The sequence below is a fragment of the Strix uralensis genome, chromosome 5, assembly GCF_047716275.1.
Source record: "Strix uralensis isolate ZFMK-TIS-50842 chromosome 5, bStrUra1, whole genome shotgun sequence".
Classification (NCBI taxonomy): domain Eukaryota; kingdom Metazoa; phylum Chordata; class Aves; order Strigiformes; family Strigidae; genus Strix; species Strix uralensis.
In genome coordinates this window covers 40,130,064-40,155,291 of record NC_133976.1, presented here as the reverse complement: position 1 = coordinate 40,155,291, position 25,228 = coordinate 40,130,064, and the positions used below count along the sequence as shown (strand labels likewise).

At 42.2% G+C, this 25,228-nt stretch overlaps 1 long non-coding RNA gene across 2 annotated transcripts in view; it reads left to right on the top strand.

Annotated features, from left to right (window-relative positions):
- The first annotated feature begins 18,986 nt into the window (after positions 1 to 18,986).
- The window catches only part of LOC141944253 (uncharacterized), a 46,315-nt gene continuing 40,073 nt past the window's right edge, over positions 18,987 to 25,228 (top strand). For both annotated transcript variants that reach the window (XR_012629207.1, XR_012629206.1), the window contains exons 1-2: positions 18,987 to 19,307; positions 19,423 to 19,474. This is a non-coding gene — a long non-coding RNA (uncharacterized LOC141944253). The remainder of the gene's footprint in view (positions 19,308 to 19,422; positions 19,475 to 25,228) is intronic.

The window sequence follows — 25,228 nt, the reverse complement described above, 5'->3', positions numbered from 1 at the left end:
ATGTCCATCCCTCACTTGTAGACAAGTTGTTCTCACTGCAAGATCAGGCTGGTGAAAGCCTTGCCCCTGCTGTCCTGTTAGAGATCATACCAGAACCCCTCCAGGAGCGACCAGGGCAATGTGTGGGTGTGTGTTCAGAGACATTTCTGTGAGGGCCACGAGGCCATGGAGTTCTGTTTGGTTGCCTTCCTCAGTGCCCAGGAAAGTGCAAGGCACAGCAGGGGGTTTCCCAGGCTGGGCCCCCAAAGCCAGGCGCAAGGGTGCGAGCCAGCTGGGGTAGCCCAACCAGGTCAGAGCCAGCAGCTACACAGTGTGCTGTGCTACAGCAGTGCCTTCTGCCTGGCCTTATGGTTGTGCTGCTCTGCTGCTGAGACATAGTCAGAAGTCTTAAAGCTGCTTTAAAGCTGACTGTTAGTGATCGTGAGGAGTAGGGGACACAGAGCTCTAACCTCAGTCCCCATCAGGTTTGTCCCTAAGTAGAGTCTGGCCATATCTACAGGTTAACAGTCCTTTGTAATGAATGTCCATGTAAATCAGAACCCTAATTTATTAACTCAACTGCAGAAAACATATCTCCTTCTCTACCATGCACATTTAAAGAGTTCTGCCCATAAATTAAAAATCACATCCAAAATACTTTTCATTCCCCAGGGATCATACAACACCTCCAAAGTCTGTCTTACTGTCATTCTCCCAATCTGTTTTGCACTGCTGTTGAACAGAGCTTGTACCTAGTAGCGGTTCTTTCAGAGTGCTACATGTCAACTGTAGGTCCTCCTAGGCCTCATGCCTGTTCTGTTTGTCTTGAACTTAGTCCTTCAGGGACCTAAGCAGATTTGTCATTAATAAGTAGATGGAGTATAAGGTGGTATCAGTACAACTGCCGGAATTTTAAAAAATAAATACATCTACACTGCAAGAGAAATGAAGCTCTTAATTATGCAGAATTCATCACCTGCTTGGGACAGTATAGCTTTGTGATCCATTAAAAGCTTAATTTTATTTTGAATCTTTTTTCCAACTTTTTACAGTTATATCAACCTTCCCTATATGCCTTTCAACCTCTCAGTCTGAAAGCAGCTCCGCCCTGCAGATGCAGCTTTAGGGAAAGTCACAATCATTTTATAAGCTAGATATTACTGAAAGGTAAGACTACACCTTGGGCACTATTCCTCCCTAGCTTTGCTACATGGGGGAAATATGCAGATGGTCTCAACTTTTCAGTATCTCTTCCAGTGCAGAGGGAAGTTAGACCTGAGTCCTTGTTTCCTTCCCAGTGAGGAAGCAGACCCGCTGCCTTCATGCAGTAAAAAGAAATACTCCCTGTACAAGACCTTCCTTTAATTTTTTACTAGGGTATCACAGGAAGGTCGGATGAAATCTGGCCCTAGAGCATTTAATCTGACTCATTTTTTTGCACAGCTTCTTTCATGTAAACAGTATAATAAAGCACTTTGCAGAACAAAGGAGTATTTGAGAAGCCTGCTAAAGATGCTGGGTTCATTAGATTCATATAAGGCCAAATTCTGTCCTTCAGGACACACCTTTCATTAGGAGTTAGATCATGCATCCAGGGCATGGAAATTATCCTTTAATGCAGTCATATCAAAGAGATTACACTTGACAGTTTTCTCATTTCTTGCCACAATTAGAAATGTTAGCAAAAGCCCTAGAACAATAGTTTTTCTTTTGATTTATTCCATGTCCCAGACTTGTTGCTTAATTTTTTTTTTTTAAATTATGTATGACCATAGGAGAGCCCTGTTTCTCTTGGCAACTTGCAAATGGCTAACTTTCCTCTCCTGCCTTTGCTCTCCCACAGAAACCAGCTCTTCAGTTTCAAACTATTTATTGGTCTCTGCAGAATGAGAAGGAAGATGTTGTTCCAGGAAGGGACCCACATGTTGGTGTTCATGGCCCAAGGCCTGTCTCTGAGTCATCTGGGCCTTCCTTGCGAAGACATGGATGGAGAGTGAAAAGGCTTTGTTCTGTTACACAAGTGATATGGGAGATTGGGGAGGCAGATGGTATCAACAGGACAAAAAGAGTTGAGGCAAATTTGCAGATAAAAAGTCAGTAAATGTGGTAACAGCACTAGGCAGCAACGCACCATCTAACATCCCTCAAACAGCAGTTCTCCTTGTTGGGAGATAGAGAAGAATGGACCGCAGAAAGTGTCTAGACTCAAATGGTCTCCATGAACAACACCTTACACTGCCCACATTGAAGACAGAATACTGGATGAGATGGATCATTAGTTTGACTTAGTGGGACATTTCTGCTGCTTTTAATTAGGACTTGGTATTTGAGATTATTATTGTTTTTCAGTGAGATTTTCATAGCACTTGGATTGTAATAGCAATCATGAATCGAATTAAATAAGCAGAAGTCATGTTTGTCCTAGTTTTTATTGCCATAGGATGTGTTTCTGTCTTGTAGGTGTTCTTTAGTGTCCACTTGCAGCACATCATATAACTATTGGTGTCTCAGTCTGTATTTCTGAGGGGGTGCATCTAAAAGCCACTGCCTGAAAGGAGAGAAGAAGGGAGAGTGAGAGGGCTGGAAACAGATAATGTACCAGTTGTGGGCTCATTCTTTTAAAATCCAAAATTTCTGTTCCAATTTTTAAAACATCTGTGTTTTATTCAGGCAGAAGGGTGATCAAGTCTGACAGAGTGAGTTTTTTCAGACTCATATTCTGTTATCAATCTGATTTACCTCACTTAATCCCTGTGGAAATTGTATCTGACCTAATTTTTTCAGCAGTTACTCTTACAGCAAGAAAAAATATTAGGGGTGACCCTGTGCATTTCTGCCATATCTCTTTCTCTGTAATGTGGATTATTCTAGTTTCAGTCCACATTTGTCTCTGAAGAGACAAAGTCAAAGATCAGTTCAAAACAGCCAATACATTCTTGCAAATTCACATTTGGCAGTACTGTAAGTGGGTAAATATTGCCAACATGTACTGATTGCTTTTTCTGCTTCAGCCAACAGACCCAAAGTTATCTGCCAAATACTCGTCTTTTTGTAGATGACACTTCATACTGCCTGATATTGCATGAGTTGTATCAATTCGCTGCGAACCTCACCTGCTCTGAGAGTGTTATTGACTCTATAAGGGATTCTGCTCTTTTCAACAACACATTTTGTGATTCCCCCTTTAATCCAAATTTAGCAGAGAAACAGACTGCTAATAGTGAGACTTCCAGTTATGGCCATTTGCCACATTTTAGGGAGTTGTCTAGCTCCTAACTTACTGTGGCACTGCAAGGTGGAAAGCTTATAAATTGTTTTTGATCTCTCTCGGGCCCTTATTATTTCTCTGTGTGTGCATGTGCGCACTTGTGTGTCAGTGTTTGTGTAGCCTGATAAGATGCCTTATGGTCTATTCCGTTAATATGCCTTCTGTGTTGCTCCTGCTGCAGCCAGCAGCCGAGCTGCCCTCACCGCTTGTGGTGGGTAATGGAGAATGCTCAGAATTCAACAAGTGTCCGCTGGCTCAGCTGCTTTTTTATCCCCTACAAAGGCATGCCTGCAGTGTGGAGGACAGTGTGCTGTGCTCCAAGTAGCTATATTCTGAGTTGCTGGTGGTCTTGAGGGAATGTTTCAGATTCAACGACAGATGGAAAAAAAATGTCTCCCCAAAGAAGTTTTTTCCCTTTGCCAGAAACAGACCTGTTTTATGAAAGAGCTATAGAGCTGGATGCTATTGCGTTGTCTAGATATGGAAGCTGAGAAAAGGAAATATTTTTTTGAGTTATATTGTTCTTACAAGGTTTATAAAATAATTACTCCTTCTACTATGATGAGGTCTAATAGGTCCAATATCACTGTCCTAGGCATTACAGAAACATGGGACAGACATACCCTGCTTTAAGAATGACATAGGCTGCTTTTGACATGACATTGGTGGTTATTATGAAGACCTGCATGAATAAACAAAATCAATAATGCAAGATGAATGCCTCCCTTTAACAGCAACCGCTGCATGAAGTAGTTCGTTTAAGAATCCTTTGCTGGACTGGAAGGTATACAGTGACTTATAAATGCTTTCACTACTGGTTCTTTCCCTGCCATGATCATTAATCAACTCAAACTTTCATCTAGCTTACTGTTATGAAGAAAATCGTGCCTCTTGTATTGCACAGCTGCAGTGTGATGAGGAAACTTCAGACCCTTCCTCCTCTCACCTAACTCTTCCTCAGTGTATCTGTGCAGTGGCAGCAAAGGAAATGAGCTTAATAGCTCCTGGCCTAGTGAGTATTGCCTCCATTAGCTGTTGGTACTGAGAATAGCCCACCTGGGAAAGCAGCTGGAAAAGGCTTGAATATCATCCCTTCACCTCACCTCACAGTTTTTCTGTTGCCCACTCCCAAGAATGGGCTTGAACTAGAAATTATTTAACTCCATAATGAGATTCCTATTGATTGGATCAGTCCTTCAAATAGAAGAAATATCATCTTTAATTTGAAAGTATTTGTGGTGCTAAAAGCCTCTTGTTTTTTTAAATTTTTTTATTTTTAAGTGAAGGGAAACTGAGGCAGAAAGGAACAGTAGCACAAGGGTCAGAACTTCAAGGCTTCAGCAGAGTGGTCTTCCTCCCTTTTTATGCAGGGGGATATGGAGTGGAGTTCTTGTGGAGTTCTTGTGACAGCATGGGTGGTGCAAGCTGCTGATTAACTGTTCTGAGCGAGTTTACAGCTTTGCAGTTGGAGGGCTAATGGGTAAGGAATTATTACCTGCTCTTGGATCTCAATTATGCAATCTTTGTCTCTGGTCTTCTGTGAAGCAAGAAAATTGAAGCAGAAATGAAATTTATTAGCAGGACAAGCTGCATTATGAACGTGGTAAATGCTGATGTCTTATTGCAAATGAGGTATTTGCTAAATAGAAATGCTTTTAAAACAGCATAATCCTTCACTGTCCCTCCAGGACAAACAACTGGAGAGCAGTGATTGCAGAAATCATTTAGGTCATGCAAATCAAGCTCTAGCAGCAGTGTTTCATGCAGTGAGAAGGGAAGGCTAGACTGTCCTATTAAGAAGCCCTGTAATGATAAAAAATGATTAAAATGCCTTAGAAGAAATTACCAAGTGGCGGTCAAGAAGGGCTGAGAAGGGCAAGCTGATCATGGAAATGTGTTTTTTAAATGGACTAATTCCAAGGGAGTATGTTTATCATAGTCACACATAAATGGCTGAACAATAATCACACCAAAATTATGTGAAAATTATAGCCCTTACAGGGTCTGAGGGTAGTTTAGTGGCTTTTTATATACAGAGCTGATTTACATCAAGTGACACAGGGGTCTAAAATTCTCACATAATGTTTTCACAAAAGATGACAATCAGCTTTCTTCTGGACTTAAATTTAAATGTCACTTGGAGAAATATCAAGTTACCCAATATTGTACAGTGTAAGCAAAATGTAACAAAAGGTACTGCGGCTAATGCTGCTGCAGTAAGCTTTATTGTACAGGGGAGCCAGCTCTGTCATTTGCAGATCCTGGAGATGAATTTCCTTTACAGTGGTGCTGGCCTGCCAGTCCAGCTGAATGAAGACAGTGTAATTGCTTTCTTTAATGGGACTAAACAATCAGGGATATTTTTTATGTGTGGCAATACCTGCAGGAAATGTATCAAATGCACTGTTTGGTTACAGGCTGTGCATAAGGCCCTTCACAACTTGGAGAACATTGACTCTTTGGTGTTATTGCACAGCAGAGCTGAGAAGTACCTCTTTATAAGCTAATGGTTATAAACCAGTTTGAACAGCAAGCTGTCTCTTGGCAAACACTGAGGAGCATGTCTGTTTCCCCCCCCCTCTTCCCAGCCACCCCTTGCTTCAATTCTCAGAATTATTTCTACTTCTATCTTTTGAAGGTTTTGGTGCCGAGGGCCCAAGGGAGGTTCTGTGCATGCAGCCCCCCAAAGTTAGTGACACCAGCCTGAAATCACGCTCACACGACTGCTGAAGCTCAACTTCAGACTTGCCAGCCATCAGCTGCTTCCCAGCTTTCCTTGCCAAAGGCATGTGTATGGTAAGGGTGAAGAAAGGTTCAGGAGGACAATGGTGATGGCTAGCATGAAGGGAAGGGACAACCAAGGCTGTCTTTGGCCTGGCCATGGAGTTGTAGCAGGGAAATTGAGAGGCCAATTAGATCTCTACCTGACAGTACGACAAAGAGCACAGGAGATAATTATGTACGAGGTGTTACTGTGACAACTCACAAGGCAGCAGCGCACTGAAAACAAAGTACAGAAACATAAAGCTGAAACCAGAGGAGAAAAAAAGAAGAGAAGATAAAAAACATGAAAGAAAGAGGAAAAGAAGTACAACAGAAGCAAGAGCAAATGAAAAGGTCAAAATACAATTTGAAAGGATGGGAAGAAAAAAAGAGTAGGTAGTGAGGGGGAACCAAGATAGATGCATGATCAGAAAATAAGCGTTTGATAGCCTGGTTAGCAAACAAGATCCCAGGATGTGGTGTTTTCACACCAAAGACCCAGAGTCGTTTTGGGTGGGGTTTTTTAATCCGACTTTAACCATCTCAAAGTTAGGTGTTTGGCCTGAGGAGGTCTTCTAGGCTCTGTCAGTAGTTAGCAGGGAGAGACAAGTACCAGGGGATGCTCAGTGGTTCAGCAGTCAGTGTGGACACAGTGGCTCCACAGATGTTTCCTTTGCTGTCAGCAATGACTTTAATTAAATTGCAGTTCTTTTTGTCTCCTTACCTTCTCGCTCCTCTGCACTGTTGTATGACTGGTGCTGGTGAAGCTGTTGTTGGGGGTTGCAGTGAATTGTGTTGGGAAATCCAGGAGAACTCTCGTTCGTCCACATTGGTCATTTGATGTGGTCATCACAGAGTGGCCACAGAGTTTTGCTGACCTGCTGAGGGAGTCTTGTGGAGACACAAATGAGTGGGTAAAAGAAACAGTGAGACCTGGTTAAGCTGTCACTGCCAGTGGAAAAGCTCCCCATTTGCTATGCTAGTGGATGGTGAGTGATTTGTCCATTGGAGGTCTCTTGGCAGAGTGAGCTCTGATGGCTAGCCTAGCCTGGCAGCCTCACTTCTTCATGGCCTTACTCTTTGCAACTAGCATTTCGTGTCAACCACTCCCTGCAACCTGTTGTATATCTGGGCTGTTAAACGCATGGCAGCGGAGTTAGCTCCGTGACAGAGGGGTCCAGGAGAGCATGAGGGAGCTGCTCCCAAGAAATGGTGGTTCGTTGTGGTGGGCCACGGCTTTATGTGGCTGGGGGGATGTTGCACACTGTGTGATCGCTGCGCGACTCTGAGGCCTTTCATTACATCAAATGACATTTCATATGACAGAAGTTCACTTCTGTAAGGTCTCCCATATTCTCCCTGCTACACTCATTTTCCCACTGGGCTAATCGCTTTGGCAGTGCAAACAGCACCAGTGTCAGCTACCTTTCATACTTGAAAACTGTTCATATATATACACATTTGCAGTAACTAATTACAAAAAGGAAACTCTGATGCAGCAGCTGTCAGAAGACAGTGAAAATTAATAGAAACCAGTTCAGTGAAAACAGTCTTCATTTGAAACAGCTAAAATGCATGGTTGATTTAAGTATCTGGCCAGCTCAGATTAAGTAGTCTACGCTGGGCACAGACCTCCAGCAGTCACTGCACTGCTAATGAATGAAAGAATTCTCTTATTATAAAATCATTATCAGTCAATAAAATGAGCTCAAACCACAAAATAGGAGCAAAGTTCAGGGATCTGATAGTTTATAGTTTAGCCCCATCACTGAAAATGTCAGGAAATTAAAAGAAGCTCTATGTAAGTTGCCACACAGTGGAACCCAACACACAAAAACAATCCCCAAGTGCCATGGCAACACTCATGGGCTCTTCTGAAACAAAATGCTGTTTCTAAGGTGAAAGAATGGGGCCTTAATCTTTGCTCCCAGCTCTCCATTCCCACCTTCATCCCATAAGTATGGTTCACACAGCTGCTAATTATCTATCAAAATGCAGGCAGGGAAGACAGAGGTGAACACTTGGCTTGAAGAAAAAAAAATGAGCAATACAAAACATATCTAAATTAGGCCATAAAGACATACAATAAGAAAAAACCAGTAAGGTAGCATTATGCCTATCAGGCAGGCACAGTTCCCTGTGAAGGGCCCATACCATTTTTAGACCTGACCTAGGCTTGCACAGAGCTGTCTTAGGAGTTACTGAGAGCAGGATGGATAATCAGTGATGGCTAACTGGCTAACAGCTGACTGTTGCTGAAGTTGACAGGGAAACTGGCTGGTGATTTTTCTCAACAAAAGTTATACCAGAGGAAGAGTTTATTACATTACACCTTGCATTTGGCTAGGCTCTGGTCCTCAAGTCTTGGCTTGGCTGATGTTTATTCAGCAACTTCTTTCCCTTGCATTTGTTCAAAGGAAAGATGTTGATTTTAGGTGGCTTCAGCAGCTCCACACCTGGACTCGGCTGGTCCCAGCTTCCCAGCTGGTTCTTGGGCTGCCTGGTTCTGCCTCCTGCATGCATGGCTTTTTGCCTGAAGAGCTGCATATGGGATCTCTAACACCTTACTTTCTTTCGTGGTGGTTGAAGGAGGAGTTGCTTAATCCAATTAATTTTCTCCTAGAGGGTTGAAAAAAGGGCAGATTCAGAGAGGTCATGGTAGGGCAGAAAAAGCACTGCCTGTTTTTTCTCAGACAGATTTTATACCCTAGCCACAGAATCACAGTGTATGCGTGGTCACCTGGAATATGAACAGGCAGTTTATTGTGCTAAATTCAGACTGTTTGCAGCCTCAGGAAGACATTACTGCACTGGTTGATGATGCTGTCACAGTTTCAAGGTTACCTTTGCGACCACACAGGAGAGGAACAGATACCATGGCAATTTCAGTTCTAGACCAGATTTCTGAGGAAAGTTAATTCTTGCAAATTCTACAGCATGAAATCAGAAAGTATTGAACAAGAACTGTATAAACTACTGCTAAAATGAGAGCAAATCTGACTCACAGAATATAGATATATTAATTTAAGACACAACAATGGAGTTACTTAGGATGATAGTACTTAGATATGTTACCCATATCTTTTATTTGTAGGACTTAAAAATTCTTTGTGAAAATGAAGGAAATATACTTTTGTTTTGCACATTACAGATATCAAGTGAATTGAATCACAAAGAAGCCTGGGTCATTGTCCATCTGGGTCTAGCCTGGACCTTTTTGTATGCCAAAAATTATTTTAATCTGTAGGTTTTGTTGGATACTGATGCATATCCTAGTGTCCTGTAAGAAACCTTTAGGTCTCTGGTCATTGCCAAGGCTATAGTTTCAGGCCTAACATATTTAGGATACCTCACAAATGGGCTAACCTTGTAATATATGCTTGCAAACTCTGTAACTAGGCAACTAAAAAAAGACATTTATTATTAAATAATTATGTTATCTAAATAGCAAAGCATTCTTGTCTAAGTACACACATTTTATTTCACTACATCTGGCTTCTCTATTGTTAATGAATAAAAACTAAAGGAGGAAGCATAGCTCTGTGCTTTTTCTGTTCCTCTTTATCTATTCCAGTTTGTAGATCCCAAGAGCCACTTGGGACTTATGGTTTTGAATATCCATGGAAATAAATACACAGATCACTTGTAGTGACTGTGGTGCTTGTCATAAAGGTTCTGCAGATGAACCTTCACTTGCCTCCACCAGCCAAGCTAACCTCTAGTTACTACTTGTTATGCTGTGTTCCAGTGAACTTCAAGGAGCTTTACATGAAGCACATGTTGTGATGCAATGCAGTAAAAGAACTTTCTCAGAAGAGTCAAGAAATCCAATGCTAGATTTCTTAGAGATCTTTGTAAATATGCCACAGCAAGTCACAAAGTAGTAAGGTAACCTAATTAACACTATGTATCCCAATATTAAGAAGTAGTTACTTGTTCAAGGAGGTGGTTGTACATTGCTGTTGGAATGATGACTTTGGAGATTGTACAGAAAAGTTAGTTATATCTGAAGTAAAATTAAATACTCTGAACTGAGTTGAAGGTGATAAAGACCATAAATACCACAATTATCTGATAATAGTAGATAATATATTTTTATGATACCTATAAATTCTCTTTCTTGCTCTCAAAAAAAGCACCTAATATAGGGTAAAACCACCCCAAATATTGTCAGGAAATGCAGCAGCTTTGAGATAGACTCATCTGTTTCTGCAGAGGATTCAAATGCCTCCTCGGGGAACAGCGATTTCTAGGCAGAAGTGCCAGTGTGAAATGCTCTGTGCAACTGGAGCCACAAAGAAAAATCAGGTCTTTCATTCTGGATGTATCTGAAGTCATCTGTGAACATTTCAGGAATCTATATGTCTTTCCAGAATGAGATTAATGATTACCCATTTTCCAATCATTTGTTCATAGCAGCTGTGCTGTGTGGAACAACTCTTGTGCACTGCATCCTGAAACGTTTGGTATTTGCAAAACATTTTACCATTTTCCACTTCAGAAGCATCTAAATTTAGTAATGGTACATAGCTCTGCCTCCTCAGGGGCCTCCAGTTCAAAAGTCCAGCTCTGTTTTGAATGTAAGTTTACAGCAAACAGGACAGCATGACATAGTAGTGGCTGAAGAACAACCTACATCTGTTCCTCAGGTCAAAATCTTTATCCACTCAATCTGAGGGTGCTGGAGCCCAGGTGGAATGCTTCAGGGAGTGCGACAGTTCAAGGCGTTTTATCTCCTCCTTTCAGTGTGGACTTCACAGAGACATGGGATGTTCTGGTTTTCCCTCTGGACAGCTGTGGTCCCATGGCTGCTTGCAGCTCCCACCTTGTGTTGCCTTGCTTAGAAGCAGTCAGTCAGCTGAATGACAACCTTGTGGTCTAGTTGCCCACTCTTCCTCTGCAAAATCTTGCTTGCTGGACCATAGTAATCTATGGAGCCATCCTGTCCCCTCCCCTACTTACACCACTGCTGTTCATTGTCCCACTTCTTCTGGGCCCTTGGTCTCCTCAGAGGGAAGTAGAAAGCAGATCTCGCCCTCCCCTGAACAGCAAAAGCAGAATTTATTCACCACTGCAGCAAACAGCAGTACACTAGATAGATTTTTGTATAGGGGAAGATACTTGCACATATTAGAGTCAAAAGTATGAGTCTTTGACCCTTTCATTTATTATTATATATCTTGACCTACATCTTCAGAGAAGGCATTTTTGAGTTTATAAAGGATTCTGGATTCCTTTCCAACCACTTTCTGTTCCTAGTTAGTCCCGTGCTGGGTCATAGAATCACAGAATCACAGAATCATCAAGGTTGGAAAGAACCTTGAAGATCATCTAGTCCAACCGTTAACCTCACACTGACAGTTCCCAACTACACCATATACCTCAGCGCTATGTCGACCCAACTCTTAAACACCTCCAGGGATGGGGTCTCCACCACCTCCCTGGGCAGCCCATTCCAACGCCTAACAACCCGTTCTGTAAAGAAATACTTCCTAATATCTAGCCTAAACCTTCCCTGGTGCAACTTGAGGCCATTACCTCTTGTCTTATTGCTCATTACTTGGTTAAAGAGACTCATCCCCAGCTCTCTGCAACCTCCTTTCAGTAGTTGTAGAGGGCGATGAGGTCTCCCCTCAGCCTCCTCTTCTCCAGACTAAACACCCCCAGTTCCCTCAGCCGCTCCTCGTATGACATGTGCTCCAGACCCTTCACCAGCTTCGTTGACCTTCTCTGGACACGCTCGAGTAATTCAATGTCCTTTTTGTAGTGAGGGGCCCAAAACTGAACACAGTAATCGAGGTGCGGCCTCACCAGTGCGGAGTACAGGGGTAAGATCACTTCCCTGTCCCTGCTGGCCACGCTATTTCTGATGCAAGCCAGGATGCCATTGGCCTTCTTGGCCACCTGGGCACACTGCTGGCTCATGTTCAGCCGGCTGTCAATCAACACCCCCAGGTCCCTCTCTGACTGGCAGCTCTCCAGCCACTCCTCCCCAAGCCTGTAGCACTGCTGGGGGTTGTTGTGGCCCAAGTGCAGCACCCGGCATTTGGCCTTATTGAAACTCATGCAGTTGGCCTGAGCCCATCACTCCAGCCTGTCCAGATCTCTCTGTAGAGCCTCCCTACCCTCGAGCAGATCAACACTCCCACCCAACTTGGTGTCTTCTGCAAACTTACTGAGGGTGCACTCGATCCCCTCGTCTAGGTCATCAATAAAGATGTTAAACAGGAGTGGCCCCAAAACCGAGCCCTGGGGGACACCACTCGTGACCGGCTGCCAACTGGATTTAACTCCGTTCACCACAACTCTTTGGGCCTGGCCATCCAGCCAGTTTTTTACCCAGCAAAGCATGTGCTCATCCAAGCCATGAGCAGCCAGTTTTGCCAGAAGAATGCTGTGGGAAACGGTGTCAAAGGCCTTACTGAAGTCAAGGTAGACGACATCCACAGCCTTTCCCTCATCCAATAAGCAGGTCGCCCTGTCGTAGAAGGAGATCAGGTTTGCCAAGCAGGACCTGCCTTTCATAAACCCATGCTGACTGGGCCTGATCATCTGGTTGTCCCTCATATGTTGTGTGATGGTACTCAGGATGAGCTGCTCCATCAGCTTCCCGGGCACCGATGTCAAGCTGACAGGCCTGTAATTTCCCAGATCATCCCTCCGACCTTTCTTATAGATGGGTGTCACATTGGCCAGTTTCCAATCTGTCGGGACCTCCCCAGTCAGCCAGGACTGCTGGTAAATGATGGAAAGCGGCTTGGCGAGCACCCCAGCCAGCTCCTTCAGCACCCTCGGGTGTATCCCATCTGGTCCCATAGACTTGTGTGTGTCTATGTGATGCAATAGGTCACTGACTGTCTCCTGGATTGCAGGGGGGTCGTTCTCCCAGTCTCTGTCTTCTGGCTGAGGAGGCTGCATTCCCTCAATACAACTAGTTATTGTTATCTTGTTATTAAAGACTGAGGCAAAGAAGGCATTAAGCACCTCAGCCTTTTCCTCATCACTTGTTACCATGTTTCCTCCTGTGTCTAGCACGGGATGGAGGCTCTCCCTGGTCTTTCTTTTGCTACTGACATACTTATAGAAACATTTCTTGTTGTCCTTGATTGCTGAAGCCAGGGTAATTTCCAGCTGGGCTTTAGACCTCCTGATTTCTGCCCTGTATAGCCTCACAGCCAATATCATATCATACTGAATGTCTCCCATCATCCTAATTTCTCTTTCACAAAATCCTTGTGGGTATGTTGGACTTCCACGTCTCTGCCACAGCTTTCTGTCCAAATCTCAGCACCTTGCTCTGTGGCAATTCCCAGCTGATGTCAGGTCAAACTGGGTACGCCAGCAGGGTGGAGTGGCTATTGCCGGTCAGGCTGTTCAAAGTCGTCTCACTGCTTTAGTGTTTTCCCTTTTTCTGTCTGTATTGATATAATACAGAATCCTAAATGCTTTAGTAAAAGTTTTTTCTCTTCTTCTCAGTAGCACTAGTAACAACAATAAAACAATTTCCCTAGGAACGAATTCTTAAGTTATGAACTCTAGATTTGAACAAAGAACATTCATATTGTGTGAAAAAGAGAAGGCCTTTGTTTGAACACAACAACCAGGCATGAAGAAAATACAGAAGTATGCTTGGACAAATTTTTCAGCTTCATTTTCCGTCAGTAAGCTAGTGGTAACAGAATGGAATTTTTCTTGCTGAGCTTAATGCTTGTGCTGTATTATTTTAGATATGCTCCATTACCTTATGGCACAAAGGATCTGTTTTTTCTCAGTATACAATAGAATTCATGCTTCTGTTGTGAATTCCTTTGAACATTATGAGGAACTGCACAGGGAAATGTCTCCTTTGGCAAGAAGGAATGGTGGAAAACAGAAGATGCTGCTTACGAAACTCCATGGGAGTGAGTCTGTCTAGCCACACTGCAGCATGAATTCAGTTCAATAGTTATCAAAAAGCAGTACATCTGAACAGTTTCACTATGCAGCCAAGTTCAGATTACTTCTTGAGAACTTTTCTAATGGATTCAACTGTGCATGACGAAAGGCTTGCACCTGAAACCAGACTCAAGTACTTCCACTGTGTAAAAACATATGCTACTGCTGTGCTCAGCTGTGGGATTTTTTGTTTGTTTAAAGGTAGAGGTACATTTGTCTGATCTTCTGAAGGAGAATCACATCTCCTCTCTTCATCTCAAGGTCAAAGATCAACCCTGGTTTGTCAATTCTTGAAATATTTCCTGAAAGATCTCCTTCAGATATCAAAACCAAGAACCTTAAGCAACAACATGGAGAACAGAATGCTGAAGATGTGACCCCCCCAGCACAAAATGCTGTAGATGAGTAAAATTAGCATTGGTTTCAGAGTGACTAGACAACTTAACGAAGGATTAATCCATTGGGGGCTATTAAATGCTAAATCACCATGTCTGGTTCAGAAATCCTCTGAACCACAAGTTGGTGTGTGCTTGATATTCTGGGAACAACATCATGCACTTGCTCTGTTTCTAACTTCTTTTCTAGGCATTTACTACTGCCCACTGTTAGAGACGGGATACTGGGCTGTCTGATGTTCTCTGACTTGGTGTGCCTGTTTCTGTGTTTTGAAAGATTTCTTCATAGGAAAATTGGAGGAAGAGAGGAATCAAATGATAACTCATAGAAGAATGTGAATAGAGGTCACTAAGAGGAAAACTGAAAGAGAGGAGAGTTCAAAATATTGTCATTTCTCTATGTATTTTCCCATTCTCCTTTCATAACATATTTATGATGTAAGGACAAGCTAAGCCACTTCTGGATGCATTGTGTGTAACCCGATGAATCTTAGAGGAGTGAAGAGCTTGTTGCAAGTTCTGATCCTCTTCCAGTCCAAACAGTCTGCCTCAGAGTCAAAAGAAAACAATGTGGTCAGCCTCTCTTGCTCTCTTCATATCCCTAGTGCTGCTAAATGGGTAACTTAAAAAGGCACATGTCATTCTAGTCAGTCATGCCTCAGCTAATCCATTTGGGTATAGAGTACCTGTCCCCTCCTTTCTAACTTTCAAATAGCTTTGCTTTCTTAGTCATTTGTGGTATCCCTGTGTGGTCATGAAAGCTAAATATTCGGTCCCCATTAACTCAGTCCTGTTATTTCCTCTCTCTGTCTGCTGAACGACCAGTTTTTCAGTTTCCATTTCACAAGTTAGGAGTTCCTCACCCCGTTGTTCCCTGTGGTTGGGGAGGTAAGGACAGAGATTCCAGCCTTGTCTTCACAAAGTAGCTTGGACTAAGACCTAAAGTTTGGGAAATGGTTGAGATAAATAGTTAGCAACTTGGACTTCTTACTGACATGCAACGAGACTTTGAGTAAATCTCTTATCTTTGGTGTGTTTCAGATGATCTGTCTTTAAAGCAGTCCATTCTCAGTGATCTGTGATTTTAGGCTAACTTATATTATGATTACAGAGGCAGTTTAGATCTGGCCAGGCTCAGTGTTGCATAGACACTTAGTGTTGCATAGACAGCCATCTAGAGTAAGTTTGTCTCTGAGGAAACTCAGCCAATTTTGTAAATTTTGTACACTGAACTATTTAATCCCACCAGACTGAGGCTTGCTCTGCACAAAGGCAACTTGGGTGTCCAAGCACCCCATGGCTCAAGGTGCCCTTGAATGAAGCCAGCCTCAGTTTAGCAAGTCTGGCACTAAGCTTGAGGTATTAAGTCCAGCTGGACCTGAACTAACTCCTGCAGAGCCCTGAATACAACTGCACTGTACTCCTCAGCCAGCTCTGAGCATCCCTGCAATGTGGAGCGTGGACAAAAGGTGACACTTGTATGGTCCTGAAGGAATCAACATACTTCAGATGGGCATATTAGCACTGATATGGCACCAGCCATCCTGGCTGACTTCACAGCAAACCATTCAAAGGCCTTGGCACCAAGTGGCACAGTACCATATTGCCTGCAGTTTTCCATTAGCTGGGTTATTTCAGGCCTTTATTCCTCTCCTCCTCTCCCATAGCTCTGGATAATGGCAAGCTGGCCACAGCATGAAAGCAATGATTTTGCCATAACTGTATGCATTATCAGACCCTGTAACTTTTATGGTTATTTAATGCAGTCTTTCAGTTTTTGTCCACCCTTTTTTGGCTAGGCAGCCTGCATTTCAGGATCCTAGCCACGGAGCACAATGAAATTACCAGTTAACTCGTCCCTGTAATAAGCTGCACTTAAGAGTCCTGTCTGTGGGATATGCGGAAGGGATGGGCCAGAGAGCTGGAAATAGGACTTCATGCACACAAAGAACCACAATAACAAGCATACAATGTCACTGTTTAGACAGTTAAACTCGGTAGCATGCACATAAAAGAAAAAACAGAAGTCATCAGTCTTGATAAAGCTGGTTCCCACCAAAACATGCAGTGAATTATCTGTGTTTTTTTCCAAAAAGGAATACCAAGACTAAACATGAAAGTGTTTTCACATAAAAGTTGTAATTGTAAAGTATTACATTAAAAATAAAATCAGTGAAATGACTAAAGAGGACTTTGAAAATTTGTCTTCTTTTGTCTACTCTCAATCAGATTTGAAAAGTTTCCAGCACTGTGTTCTTCCTTTTAGATGGTGCAGTACCTTGGCAGCATTTCCTGAAGGCTTTTCATGACCTCCTACCATAATTGCTTTGAAACCTACAGCAATCTCTGTAGAGTCTTCTTAAAAGAATATTAAAAAAGTTAGTAATGCAACTATTTTTACATAGACTTAAAAATGGAAGGATCACATTTCTGATGTGTTTGAGTGTCAGAGATCTGATTTTTAGATCTACTATGATTTTCTTCTTGTGTTTTTTTTCTTTTTTTTTTTTTTAATTTCTGCTTAAAAATATAATAGGTGTACCAAATTGCATAACTATATCAATATTTCAAAAGCTACCAAATCTTGCACATGCTAAAAAGGAAACTTAACAGTCTTTGCTAATCTCTAATGCAAGATGTATCCATTATTTATGAAGGCAGCAGACAAAGGGGGACTGCTCTTGAATGGAATCCTAAATACTACATGAGAGAAGCCCTGGGCAGCTACACAGCACAAGGTTCCTTGTTATTAAAGCTACTGACCAGTCTCTTGGGAGATTAAGTCTGAAAGTTAGTATCCAGCAAACTTTACACTAATTGAGTGTGAACTGGACTGAGTTTTGTAAAAGAAGGAAAGAATGAAGATATGATCCTGCTATCCAAGCATCATTCTGTACCAGCACCGATCGAGTTACAGCAGGTCAGCACTTTCTTCCTCTCATCTCAGATTTTCTGCATCTCTTTTTTTCATATGTGAGGAACGCAAATGACCTTCAGTAGTGGGACACTGTGGTGGAGGCCCTTACATGGCAGTTAGGGGAACTCCACATCTATATCCAACAGTACCTGTAACTTTCCTTCCCTCTGGATGTGTAATCACTTATACTAGTGTATGTGATACTAGCCTTAATGCCTATTAATGCTTGCAAATGACACAGTGAGGCCAAATTGCAATTTCCTGAAAGCTGAGCTTAATAGACCCTTAAATACTATTTGCTTCTACTGTGGCTGATGAAGCTTTTCCATATTGATATTCCATAGTGAGTTAGAGAGGCAGGATCTGACAAGGGTGACATCTTTTTCTCATCCATACAGAACCCATTTTTGGATATCCCACTTCAGAAGAGGGAGGGACTAATGGCAGAGTTTCATGAGAAAATCAACAAGAATGATCAGAGCTCAAAAAATAATCATGAGGGCACAGACTGAGGAAAGGCAGGAGGAACCAAGGTTATTTTCTGTGGAGAAATGAAGAGAGGAATGACATGATGTCAGCCTTCAAACGTGTTTTTTGAGACACATCGAGGCCTGCCAGACGGAGGACAGGAAATTGCCTGACCTCTGTGTTCATGTTGGATAAGACCAGAAAAAAATGTGCTAAGGGGGATAATGCAAGTGCAACCTGCAGTTTGGGTATTAGTGAAGATTTTTAATGGTAAAGATAGTGAAGGACTAGACTATATTTCCTAGGAAGCAGACCTTTAAGTTTTAGAGATCTTTAAGATGAAGCTGGAGAAGCATCTGTTGGAAGTGACATAGGTATGGTCCACCCTACTGCAGGGAATGGGTTGGACTAGAGGACCTCCTGAGGTCCCTTCCTGCCTGCTATTTGCGAGTCAATTGTTATATATAAAGATTTCCAGGGTATTTCAGATGGAAATATATTAAAAAATTCTGGGACATAACTGAAACTATTCTTCTTATAGCTCTTTTTTGTGCTGAATTTTCTTCCGTAATCAACACATCAGGCACAAAACACCCACAAAGCCCTGAAACAGCTGAATGAGGGCCCAATGTGAGGACAGCAAGAGGTACCATGCTACACCACTGAAAATGGCGAGAAACCTTTCAAAACGTTGTGAGAAGGACGAGACTGGTGTCAGCCGAAACTAGAGCTCTTTTATGGATCTGAATCATCTGTTCCTTTCTTTCTTGCCGTGCTACGTTCTGTAAAAATAATTAAAAAAAACACAAGAAGAAAAGCACAAATGTAATGGAAAATGTTTTCATCTCCCTGAGGTTTTGATATGTTCAAACTTTTTAAGAACTGGGGAATAGTTTTCCTCAGGGAAACTGTTTTCACCATTTTCCCCTTGTCTCATTTACTAAAAAACCCAGTGCTTTGAACTTAAAAGGAATCACACAGAAATGATGGTTTTATGAACATGACAAGGAGAATGGTGCCTGATAATTTTTTTCCTTTAGAAGTATGTTCAGGTTTTCTCGTTGTGAATTTAGGCATGCTAAATTCTCCATTCTTTGGTTTAACTACATACAGAAAATGATGCCTTTATAGTTTACATCAACATAAAAGATAAGCCTGTTCCTTGTGATCCAAGCAGAATGATTCTGTATGTCAGAGCTTTACAAGGAGTTTAACTTCAGGAGAGCAAGTTCTTAAAGGTGAACTACAAAGCACAGAGAAACTATGCTTTCGTGCCCTGTAGTGAGCTATAGAGGGAATGGTGGGATGTAGACTATATTCTGGGGAGCACTGAAGAAGCCACAGGATAATTCTGTTTTCTCCTTCCTCATCATGTACTATTTTCTTCTCCTTCTCCCCTATGCTTTCTCCACATTCTGTAACCCCCATGAAGGGTGTAACACTTGCTCTGTGCAAGTGCTGCATGGTTTGGGCTGGGGTTTTTACCCTGACAGAGCAGTTCACCTTCAAACAATTCTTGAAAGCGAGTTTCAGATGGCCTCAGGCATTTTGGCTTGAAATTTAGAATACCTTTTGAAAAAAAGTGAGTATATTAGTTTCATTGCTAAACTCAATTATGTTTTCAAATACACTGGACTTTTCTTCAGGGCTATTTTTGTTGTTGTTTGTAATTTGCATATCTTTGTCCCTACCTTTAGATTCGAAGACCAAAAAGGCTTAGAATCATAAAGCAACTGAAGATGTTGTTTGGTACGTTCCCTTTTTTTTCTTTTTTTGCACCTTAGGTTGATAGCACTACATCGACTTCGCGTCTTGCTTATTATTGCGTGAAAAATTCAAATTAAAGAAATCAGACAGTTGTAAATTGCTGGCATATGTAGTAGCAAATTAAAGAGCAGGCATCAACAGAAATAAAAGCCTGAAATGAATTGGAGTTCTGAGGATGCACTGGGAAACTGAAGAAAGACATCAAAGCCAGCAGAAAAAAAATTAACAACTTAGCAAGGAAAACTGGCTTTTAAGAAAAGACATTGGATTCAGCAAAGTGCTGCATGGCCCATAGAGGATAAAAATAATGAAGAAGAACAGCAGGGACCGCAGTAAAAATGGTTGGAAATGAATACACCCTGGAAAGTAGTTGGTACAGTCTTTGCCAACAAAACTGATAGCAATTAAGCAATAATAAATGCTCAGGAATTGTCTGAAGATGCGATGATTTGCTGTTTAATGTTGTTATAATGTTGCTTACATGTCAGAGAACAACTGGCCTTTTAAGCTAGTCAGATCACAAGATTCATGAAACAGCTTTTAGAGCTAAATCACAAGGAATCCCCCGGTAGTTTTTAATACTTAGTTATATGACAGCCTAGAGGGTCGGAAAAAAATGAGTGTAAGGCATTAGTAAAATTATGTCAGGGATTATCTTGTAACCCTGACTTATGCTTTTAGTCCTATTACCATTATGGGATGCAAGTATCAAGTGTGTGTTTGAGGGACTCTCATTCATCATATGCTAAAGCAAAACCTGTTTCCCCAGCTGTAGATCATTTTGCCATATACTCTTCCGTGTGGATTTGGACTCCTGTTCAATTCCAAGAACTGTTATTGCCACTGTGATGGTGATGAATTAGGTGAGGATTAACTCCAAATTACATGTATCACCAGCAGCAGCACCTGTAACACCCTTGCACAAGTTTGTGAGCCTAATTCTGATCCCACTTAGCCTAATTTTATTCCAGTGAACTTCAGCAGAGTGACTCCTGGTTTGCTGCCATATAAGGGAGATCAAACCCAATATGACTCAGCCTGTCGCTTGCCAGTCTATTCTAAGTAAGACTATAATAAGAACTTCCACAAAGGAACCTTATTTTCCTAATATGCAAAAAAGAAAAAAGAGTAGGAAAAGTGTGTCTTTATAGACATTTGTTCCACTTTTTTTGGCTTTTGAAATGGATATGTCTACACAGACTATAAATATTTGCTCAAGGCAGATTTGGCATACCTATGAGCTACCTGTGTTAATTTTAATATACTTCATGCTGGTAACAGCAACAGTAAAGATATGACATCACAGGCTAGCAACTGGAGTACAAGAAGCCTGGGCACGCACAGTAGTCACTTGCCCATGCTTTTTGTTATGCTTGCTCACTAGCTTAACACTAGTCTGGGTGTGCTTACCCATTGTAAAATCATTTTGCCTGGCACATAGAAACACACCTGAAGAGTATGTTCTGGTATGAGGGATGCAATTGTCTGGTTCTTGGAGTCACTGAAAACCAGTCATTTCTGAATGGGCCCCTAATCAGGAGACAGAGTGACTTCGTACTTGAGGAAAGCACTCCTAGAACATGATTATCCTCACATTATGCCTCAGAGAAGCATTATTTTGTTACCCCAAATTTGATAGCAAAGACACAGTGTTTGTAATATTTTATTCTTGGAAAATCTTATTAATACTATTGGAAAGACAGGCTTTAAAATAACTTCCACAGTGGCTGCAGCTATGGGGCTATACCCAGCAAATGCCTTAGGCATACAACTTTACCCATATGAGACAGGTTTGCTCATGTGACTGCTGATATTGCATGCATTTCACAGCAGTATGCCCTGTAACTGGAGTGTGCTCTACAAGGTCATGCTATTTGCCTTGCATGCTGCTTTTAACACAAAACCACTTTGAATGTTAGAGGATGCTCATCATTCTGAAAGTTATACATTATCCTGTAGAATATTAATCAAGTTATATGTATGTATATTTTCCTCATCTGAGAAGATTATTACAGCTATTGCCTTAAGGAGTCTCTAAGGCCACTGTTCCCTTTGCTCAAATTCCTCATTGAAACATACATCTTTTGGGAGGCCAGTAAGAAGCCAGTCTATGCATAATAGCAAGTAAAAGAGATTTGGGGGATACATAGTGGACCAGCCATCTACATAAATCATAAGCTTATACTTCTTTGCTCTTCCTCTATTGCTTCCCTTTTTTGAGCTAAGGGACTATGAGTAAAACCTTGGCTTCACTGAATAAAGAATTAAAAACAATTTTAAAAAGATGTGGCCAGTTTTAACTGGATCTTTTTGGCCAGCCATAGGAAAAATGGCAAATGCGCCATGAAGATTAGTTAGAACTTGGACAAGAATGCCACGCACTTCTAGCCCCAGGCTGCCCAAACTCTGAGCCCTGGGTCAGACAAAGGGTACGGTTTTATAGTGTTACGTTCAGAAGCCTTATTTCTGCTGTGCTTCTGTGGCTTTTTAATATGCTTTGTGGATAAGCAAAAATTTCAGAATTATTTTCTCCTCATTCAGAATTTGCAGTCTCTGGTCTGTTTTTGGTTTAAGTTCTTCCTTTGGACGTTTCACCATAGGGTCCCAGAGTCAGATTCCTGTCATGAAAGTGTCAAAGCTTACTCCATTCTTAATTTCTCCTCCAGGACTTCCACGTCCGTCCCTAGACAAAATGTAGGACTGAGAACCTGCCCAGGTTCCCCCACCTGGTGCTGTAGGGTCTTCTGTGTGTGGCTCCACCATCTGGTAGCTGCTCCTCAGAGCAGTACTGGCAATAACTATCCTGTTGTGATATCGCCATAAGGTATGTGATGGATGGGAGGAAGTGTGGAAAGCAGCAAAAGTGTGAGGAGTTTGTGAGTAAGGGGGAGTGACCCTGAAGGTTGGCAGTGTGTCTTTGCTTGAGTCACCTCCCTGGACCAATGGTGGAGTTACTGGGGACCCTGAATGTTTATTGTCTAACCATGTCTGTAAAGTGGTAATTGATAGTTCACCAACAGACCGTACAGAGCTACGCCCTAGGGTTGGACAGGGGCTTCTCTGGGTCTGGTACTATTCAATGTGTTCGTTAACAACTCAGATGATGAAACAGCTTAGTAAATTTGAAGAGAATAGCATTGGAGGATGAGAATTTTAAGATAATTTTGATATATTGGAGATGCAGGAGAAAAAATAAATCCTTTAAAGAATGTAAGTGTAAAGCATGTCAGACGAGAAGAAATGGGCTTCGAACACAGCAAGGAGGATTTTTTCTTGGACAGAGATTTGAAAACATTCCTGATGGTGACACCCCTTCACATATGGCATAAAGGGGTTCTGCTGGCCAAAGGCCTAAAGAAACAGAGAAGAAGACTTGAGGAGCAGCATTCAAGTAGCTAGCTTAGCCCTTTCATTTCTCAGGCTCTTCCTCTTTCCTCCATACTCCTTTAGAGGATGCAGCCAGGCAGTGTCACAGCTGGTGTTAGTCACCAACGTGCCGGAGAGCCCTGCCCCAAACCACCTCAGCTTTGTTACATCCTAGAGAAAGGCTCAAAGAGGGAAGGAAACTCTTCTCTCTAATTCCTGGTGTGAATTTGTGAACCACAGAAGTTCTGACATCTAAGCAAAATTTAGGAAATATGCTTTAGGATTTTGTCCGTTCTTCCTCCTGTCTTTCACTTTAGCGGGTTTGGGAGTGACTGAGCTGTAGCTGATCATGATCAGCACAAACATTCCTGTAAGGAAGGTCTTTGCAGACCTTGGGTTGTCTCCAAGGCCAGCTACCCAATAGACCCAGTCCTGTGATGACTATGAGACTGCTGGAGGCTGGGCACAGTTGTTCAGATGACAGTTTCTTTTCCTTCAAACTTTCCCATTACAAGGTGGGTTGCCATGTAGTATACTAACAAAGTGTGCTGTCTGAGTAGCCTAAGCAAGTGGCCCTACATCTTGATTTGGGAGCTTACCTGAAAAGACGGAGTGGGGATTATATCTCCTGTGATGAGGCTCAATAGTTTTAAGGTCTAAAGCTTTTGGCACAGTGGCTAAAAAAAATTAATCATTTAGAGGTCCAGGCCTGAGTGAAGAGAGAAAAATAGGAACAATAATGTTTTGGGACTCTTCATGGCTATAACATGAGTCACATGATGACATGATCCCCTGGTAAAAGTCTTTTTCCCAGCTTCCTCTTCCTGTCCATTACCACACATGTATACACACACACATGCATACACAGAGTGCACAGTGCAAGAAGGGTTTTTCTCATCCTGTCTGGCTTTTGCTGTGTCCTTGGGTGCCCTGACCCCATTGTTCCTCGGTTTAGCCCTGAGCACACGCAGGATGGGAAGATGTAGGGGAGCACACAGGCCTTGCCAGGGTGCCTTGGCTGCCGGCAGACCTTGAGGAGGAGAGGCATCACGTTTGTCTCCAGCTGTTCCTGAGCTAAATAAAAATAGAAGTTGTGTCATCTAACATCCTGGTATTTATATTTCAGGAGGCAGAGCTTAATTTCTTCATTAACCTGAGTAAATAATTGAAATTGTCCCAAACACTTCAAGGGAAAAAGCATTAAAAAATTAACAGTGTATGGGAACAAGATTAAGTTAAAAAATATGAAAATACTTATGTGCATTGCTGTTTGTTGTAGTTGCTGTATTGTCTGCCCCTTATTAACTGAAAGGAACATTTTCCCTTCTTCTAAGTCTATATTGTTTTATGTTTATTATGTCTTGTCACTTTGTGGCACATCCAGCTAGATTTGCTAGAATTATTAGTAATTACTTGTCTGAGCTAAATGAAAGTGCTAATGAAGCCAAGACCCCTCTGGGGGTAGGGTCTGGGCTTCCATTCCTATGCAGGCATAGCTGAATTTTTGGGAAGAAAGCTAACACTATCTCCACAAAAACACTTCTCTCAAGTGATAATACACCATATCATCTCCCTCAGCAAATAGTAACAAGTGCTACAGAGCAGTAAGCAATTTGTGAAATGTTGAGGAAGAAAAATAAAATTGCTGCAAACTACCCAAAGGCTATGGAGCTTAACTCAGCATGTGGCTGAACTGAAGGCAAAGCTATTTTAAATAATTGATAGTGCTGTAAATGTACATGATGTGGTACTGGAAGAGGTCAGTGCCTAACACGTAATAAGCCCTTGCCCTGAAGGGTTTATGGTCTGATAGTGCAAATGGAGGAAAGCCCTGGTACCTCATCAGAGGAAGGGGTCGTAGACAGTTGCATGGCCTTTGGAGCACAGATGTCTCAAGGAGTGTGGCGTGCAAATTCAGAAATGAATCCAATAGCTAGAAAAGAGTGAGCAGGATTGGCAGAAGGTCAGATGCAGTTTGGAGGAGGCAACCAGACAATTCAGAGCTGTGCCATTTTAAGTAGGCTGACTAAGACACGTTGGTGATTCAGTGGTGATGCTGGCATGCCAGAAGAGCTTTGGGAGCTCATGTGAAACAAGATCAGATGCTCTGAACCCAAGGTCTGGCATGATTGGTGCAGATGAGGAATCCTGTGGCTGAGACTTCCTCAGCTCAGATGTAGGGAGCTTAAGGCAGTGGGTGGAAGGCTCTGAAGATGACACTGGTTATCTGAAGTATTAGGATGCAGGGACTATTATGTCACTGGAGCAAGCAGCTTTGTTGATATTTCCTACCATTACCCCTGGATGCGGTTCAGCGCGACCTGTGAGACCTAGTCCAGAGGGAAACAGCAACACCCAGAAAGTTCTGTA